The sequence below is a fragment of the Triticum aestivum genome, chromosome 6A (genome assembly GCF_018294505.1).
Source record: "Triticum aestivum cultivar Chinese Spring chromosome 6A, IWGSC CS RefSeq v2.1, whole genome shotgun sequence".
Lineage (NCBI taxonomy): Eukaryota > Viridiplantae > Streptophyta > Magnoliopsida > Poales > Poaceae > Triticum > Triticum aestivum.
This window is the reverse complement of record NC_057809.1, coordinates 410109467-410116986: the sequence shown is the minus strand read 5'-3', so window position 1 is coordinate 410116986 and position 7520 is coordinate 410109467.

Genomic DNA, 7520 nt, shown 5'->3' with positions numbered 1-7520 from the left:
TAAAAAAACTATGCGTGCGGCTCATAATTATTTGTCGCCCACAAGCGCATCATAGTAGACAGGCCGGCCCGTATTTTTCCTTTTCTCTTTTTATTTTCGTTAAGGTTTACAATTTTATTTTTATTTATTTATTCCGAAAAAATAAAATTTTAGGAAAGAAAAATATTATAAAAAAGCGAGCGGCTGATATGTCTCCAACGTATCTATAATTTTTTATTGCTCCATGCTATATTATCTACTATTTTGGACTATATTGGGCTTTATTTTCCACTTTTATATTATTTTTGGGACTAACCTATTAACCGGAGGCCCAGCCCAGAATTGCTGTTTTTGCCTATTTTAGTGTTTCGGTTAAATGGAATATCAAACGGAGTCCAAACGGAATAAAATCTTTGGGAACGTGATTTTCTCACCGAACGTGATCCAGGAGACTTGGACCCTGCTCCAAGGAACAAAAGAGGCGGTCACGAGGGTGGGGGGCGCGCCCCCTGCCTTGTGGGCCCCTCGTTGCTCCTCCGGCGTACTTCTTCCTCCTATATATACACACGTACGCCCAAATGATCAGAACAGGAGCCAAAAACCTAATTCCACCGCCGCAACTTTCTGTATCCACGAGATCCCATCTTGGGGCCTATTCCGGAGCTCCGCCGGAAGAGGGCCGTCATCACGGAGGGCTTCTACATCATCATAGCCTCTCCGATGATGTGTGAGTAGTTTACCTCAGACCTTCGGGTCCATAGTTAGTAGCTAGATGGCTTCTTCTCTCTCTTTGAATCTCAATACAAAGTTCTCCCCCTCTCTTGTGGAGATCTATTCGACGTAATCTTCTTTTTGCGGTGTGTTTGTTGAGACCGATGAATTGTGGGTTTATGATCAAGTCTATCTATGAATAATATTTGAATCTTCTCTGAATTCTTTTATGTATGATTGGTTATCTTTGCAAGTCTCTTCGAAATATCGATTTGGTTTGGCCAACTAGATTGGCAGTTCTTGCCATGGTAGAAGTGCTTAGCTTTGGGATCGATCTTGCGGTGTCCTTACCCAGTGACAGAAGGGGCAGCAAGGCACGTATTGTATCGTTGCCATCGAGGATAACAAGATGGGGTTTATTTCATATTGCATGAATTTATATCTCTACATCATGTCATCTTGCTTAAGGCGTTACTCTGTTTTTATCTTAATAGTCTAGATGCATGTTGGATAGCGGTCGACGAGTGGAGTAATAGCAGTAGATGCAGAATCGTTTCGATCTACTTGTCACGGACGTGATGCCTATATACATGATCATGCCTAGATATTCTCATAACTATGCCCAATTCTGTCAATTGCTCAACAGTAATTTGTTCACCCACCATAGAATACTTATGCTCTTGAGAGAAGCCACTAATGAAACCTATGGCCCCCGGGTCTATTCTCATCATATCAATCTCCATTACTTTAATCTTTCTTTGCTTTTTTACTTTGCCTTTACTTTTTACTTTGCATCTTTATACCAAAAATACCAAAAATATTATATCTATCAGATCTCACTCTTGTAAGTGACCGTGAAGGCCTTGACAACCCCTAATCGCGTTGGTTGCGAGTAGCTATCGCTTTGTGCAGGTACGAGGGACTTGAGCGTGGCCTCCTACTGGATTGATACCTTGGTTCTCAAAAACTGAGGGAAATACATACGCTACTCTGCTGCATCATCCCTTCCTCTTCGGGGAAAACCAACGCAAGCTCAAGACATAGCAAGAAGGATTTCTGGTGCCGTTGCCGGGGAGTCTACGCAAAAAGTCAACATACCAAGTACCCATCACAATCCCTATCTCTCGCATTACATTATTTGCCATTTGCCTATCGTTTTCCTCTCCCCCACTAAGATCATCTCTCTTAGAAACGATATTATGAACTTTAAAAAACTTGATCATGAACATGTTGCACAAGCTTGGGAGAGAATGAAATTAATGATACGTAATTGCCCTACTCATGGTTTGAATTTGTGGATGATTATACAAAAAATTTATGCCGGATTGAATTTTGCTTCTAGATATATTTTAGATTCGGCCACGGGATGCACTTTTATGGAAATCACTTTAGGATATGCTACTAAACTCCTAGATAATATTATGGTTAATTATTCTCAATGGCATACTGAAAGATCTTCTAATAAAAAAGTGCATGCGATAGAAGAAATTAATGTGTTGAGTGGAAAGATGGATGAACTTATGAAATTATTTGCTACTAAGAGTGTTTCTTCTGATCCTAATGATATGCCTTTGTCTACTTTGATTGAGAATAACAATGAATCTATGGATGTGAATTTTTTTGGTAGGAATAATTTTGGTAACAACTCTTATAGAGGGAATTTTAATCCTAGGCCATATCCTAGTAATCCTTCTAATAATTATGGGAATTACTACAATAACTCATATGGAAATTATAATAAGATACCCTCTGATTTTGAATCTAATATTAAAGAACTTATTTCTTCACAAAAGAATTTTAATGCTATGATTGAAGAAAAATTGCTCAAGATTGATGATTTGGCTAGGAACGTTGATAGAATTGCTCTTGATGTTGATTCTTCGAAACTTAGATCTATTCCACCTAAGCATGATATCAACGAGTCTCTAAAAGCCATGAGAATTTCAATTGATGAGTGTAAGGAAAGAACCGCTAGGATGCGTGCTTCCAAAGATGCCTTTATTAAAGCGTGTTCTTCCAATACCTATGAAAATCTATATGAAGATCTAAAAGTTATTGATGTGTCTCCTATTAAATCTTTATTTTGCAATATGAATCTTGATGAAACAGAATATGATCTTCCTTTACCTAGAAGGCGCTCTAAAAATTCGGAGTGTTTAGATCTTAATGATGAAATTGATGAAAGTGGGATTGAAAGAAATAAAAATCTAGATCTTTCTAAACCCACTATATTGGATTTCAAGGAATTTAATTATGAAAGTTGCTCTTTAATTGATTGTATTTCCTTTTTGCAATCCGTGCTAAATTCTCCACATGCTTATAGTCAAAATAAAGCCTCACCGAACATATTGTTGATGCCTTGATGCAATCTTATGAAAAAAACTTGAGTTGAAAGTTTCTATCCCTAGAAAACTCTATGATGAGTGGGAACCAACTATTAAAATTAAAATTAAAGATCATGAGTTTTATCCTTTGTGTGATTTGGGTGCTAGTGTCTCTACTATTCCCAAGACTTTGTGTGATTTACTAGATTTCCGTAACTTTGATGATTGCTCTCTAAACTTGCATCTTGCAGATTCCACTATTAAGAAACCTATGGGAAGGATTAATGATGTTATTATTGTTGCAAATAGGAATTATGTGCCCGTAGATTTCATTGTTCTTGATATAGATTGCAATCCAATTGCCCTATTATTCTTGGTAGACCTTTCCTTAGAACGGTTGGTGCAATTATTGATATGAAGGAAGGGAATATTAGATTTCAATTTCCATTAAAAAAGGGCATGGAACACTTTCAAATAAAGAAAATAAAATTACCATATGAAACTATCATGAGAGCCACTTATGGATTTCCTACCAAAGATGGCAATACCTAGATCTATCCTCGCTTTTATGCCTAGCTAGGGGCATTAAACGATAGCGCTTGTTGGGAGGCAACCCAATTTTATTTTTATTCCTTGCTTTTTGCTCCTGTTTAGTAATAAATAAATTATTTAGCCTCTGTTTTGGTTGTGTTTTTTTGTGTTTAATTAGTGTTTGTGCCAAGTAGAACCGTTGGGAAGACTTGGGGAAAGTCTTGTTGAACTTGCTGTAAAAAACAGAAACTTTAGCGCTCACGAGAACTGCTGTCATTTTTATTTTAAGAGTGATATTTAGTTAATTATTTTTGAATATGATTAATAGATAAATTACTCACGTCCAGAAATTTATTTTAGAATTTTTGGGGTTCCAGATCTTGCGCTAGCTACAGATTACTACAGACTGTTCTGTTTTTGACAGATTCTGTTTTTCGTGTGTTGTTTTCTTATTTTGATGAATCTATGGCTAGTAAAATAGTTTATAATCCATAGAGAAGTTGGAATACAGTAGGTTTAACACCAATAAAAATAATGAATGAGTTCATTACAGTACCTTCAAGTGGTCTTTTGTTTTCTTTCGCTAACGGAGCTCACGAGTTTTCTATTTTGAGTTTTGTGTTGTGAAGTTTTCAAGTTTTGGGTGAATTCTTTTGATGGATCATGGAACAAGGAGCGGCAAGATCCTAATCTTGGGGATTCCCATGGCACCCCCAAGATAATCCAAGTACACCAAGAAGTCAAAGCTTGGGGATGCCCCGGGAGGCATCCCCTCTTTCGTCCACTTCCATCGGTAATTTACTTGGAACTATATTTTTATTCACCAACATGATATGTGTTTTGCTTGGAGCGACCTGTATTATTTGTGTCTTTGTGTCTTACTATGCCACAATCATCCTTGCTGTACAAACCTTTTGAGAGAGCCATACATGAATTAAAATTTGATAGAATACTCTATGTGCTTCACTTATATCTTTTGAGCTGAGTAGTTTTGCTCTATGTGCTCCACTTATATCTTTTGAGCGTAGTAGTTTTGCTCTATGTGCTTCACTTATATCTTTTGAGCGTTATAATTTTGCTCTATGTGCTTCACTTAGACCTTTTAGATCACGGTGGTGGATTTGTTTTAAATAAACTATTGGTCTCTAATGCTTCACTTAAATTATTTTGAGAGTCTCTTAATAGCATGGTAATTTGCTTAATAATAATATGCTTAGTATTCAAGATTTGTGAAACTTTCTTTTGAGTGTGTTGAATACTAAGAAAAGATTGAAGCATGATAATTGTTTTGAGATATGGAGGTGATAATATTAAAGTCATGCTAGTTGAGTAGTTGTGAATTTAAAGAATACTTGTGTTAAAGTTTGTGATTCCCGTAGCATGCACGTATGGTGAACCGTTATGTGATGAAGTCGGAGCATGATTTATTTATTGATTGTCTTCCTTATGAGTGGCGGTCGGGGACGAGCGATGGTCTTTTCCTACCAATCTATCCCCCTAGGAGCATGCGCGTAATACTTTGCTTTGATAACTTCTAGATTTTTGCAATAAGTATATGAGTTCTTTATGACTAATGTTGAGTCCATGGATTATACGCACTCTCACCCTTCCACCTTTGCTAGCCTCTCTAATACCGCGCACCTTTCGCCAGTATCATACACGTACCATATACCTTCCTCAAAACAGCCACCATACCTACCTATTATGGCATTTCCATAGCCATTCCGAGATATATTGCCATGCAACTTTCCACCATTCCGTTCATGACACACTCCATCATTGTCATATTGCATATCCCGGTACACCGCCGGATGCATTCACATAGAGTCATATTTTGTTCTAAGTATCAAGTTGTAATTGTTGAGTTATAAGAAAAATAAAAGTGTGATGATCATCATTATTTGAGCATTGTCCCAGTGAGGAAAGAATGATGGAGACTATGATTCCCCCATAAGTCGGGATGAGACTCCGGACGAAAAAAAGAGGCCAAAGAAGCCCAAATAAAAAGAGGCCATAAAAAAGAGAGAAAAGGCCCAAACAAAAAAAAAAATATATACATATATAATGATGAGAGAAAAAGATAGAAGGGACAATGTTACTATCCTTTTACCACACTTGTGCTTCAAAGTAGCACCATGATCTTCATAGTAGAGAGTCTCTCATGTTATCACTTTCATATACTAATGGGAATTTTTCATTATAGAACTTGGCTTGTATATTATAATGATGGGCTTCCTCAAAAATTGCTCTAGGTCTTCATGAGCAAGCAAGTTGGATGCACACCCACTTAGTTTCTTTTTGAGCTTTCATATACTTATAGCTCTAGTGCATCCGTTGCATGGCAATCCCTACTCACTCACATTGATATCTATTGATGGGCATCTCCATAGCCCGTTGATACGCCTAGTTGATGTGAGACCATCTTCTCCTTTTTGTCTTCTCCACAACCACCATTCTATTCGATCTATAGTGTTATATCCATGGCTCACGCTCATGTATTGCGTGAAGATTGAGAAAGTTTTGAAAAAGTTAGATTATGAAACAATTGCTTGGCTTGTCATCGGGATTGTGCATGATTTAAATAGTTTGTGTGGTGAAGATGGAGCATATCCAGACTATATGATTTTGTAGGGATAACTTTCTTTGGCCATGTTATTTTGAGAAGACATAATTGCTTTATTAGTATGTTTGAAGTATTATTATTTTTTATGTCAATATAAACTTTTGTATTGAATATTTCTAATCTGAATATTCATACCACAATTAAGAAGATTTACATTGAAATTATGACAAGTAGCACTCCGCATCAAAAATTCTCTTTTTATCATTTATCTACTCGAGGACGAGGAGGAATTAAGCTTGGGGATGCCTGATACGTCTCCAACGTATCTATAATTTTTGATTGCTCCATGCTATATTATCTACTGTTTTGGACTATATTGGGCTTTATTTTCCACTTTTATATTATTTTTGGGACTAACCTATTAACCGGAGGCCCAGCCCAGAATTGTTGTTTTTTTGCCTATTTCAGTGTTTCGGATAAACGGAATATCAAACGGAGTCCAAACGGAATAAAATCTTCGGGAACGTGATTTTCTCACCGAACATGATCCAGAAGACCTGGACCCTGCTCCAAGGAACAAAAGAGGCGTTCACGAGGGTGGGGGGCGCGCCCCCTAGGGCGCGCCCCTACCTCGTGGGCCTCTCGTTGCTCCTCCGGCGTACTTCTTCCTCCTATATATACACACGTACCCCCAAACGATCAGAACAGGAGCCAAAAACCTAATTCCACCGCCGCAACTTTCTGTATCCACAAGATCCCATCTTGGGGCATGTTTCGGAGCTCTACCAGAAGAGGGTCGTCATCACGGAGGGCTTTTACATCATCAAAGCCTCTCCGATGAAGTGTGAGTAGTTTACCTCAGACCTTCGGGTCCATAGTTAGTAGCTAGATGGCTTCTTCTCTCTCTTTGAATCTCAATACAAAGTTCTCCCCCTCTCTTGTGGAGATCTATTCGATGTAATCTTGTTTTTGCGGTGTGCTTGTTGAGACCAATAAATTGTGGGTTTATGATCAAGTCTATCTATGAATAATATTTGAATCTTCTCTCAATTCTTTTATGTATGATTGGTTATCTTTGCAAGTCTCTTCGAATTATCCGTTTGGTTTGGCCAACTAGATTGGTAGTTCTTGCCATGGGAGAAGTGCTTAGCTTTGGGTTCGATCTTGCGGTGTCCTTACCCAGTGACAGAAGGGGCAGCAAGGCATGTATTGTATTGTTGCCATCGAGGATAACAATATGGGGTTTATTTCATATTGCATGAATTTATCTCTCTACATCATGTCATCGTGCTTAAGGCGTTACTCTATTTTTAACTTAATACTCTAGATGCATGCTGGATAGCGGTCGATGAGTGGAGGAATAGTAGTAGATGCAGAATCATTTCGATCTACTTCTCACGGACGAGATGCCT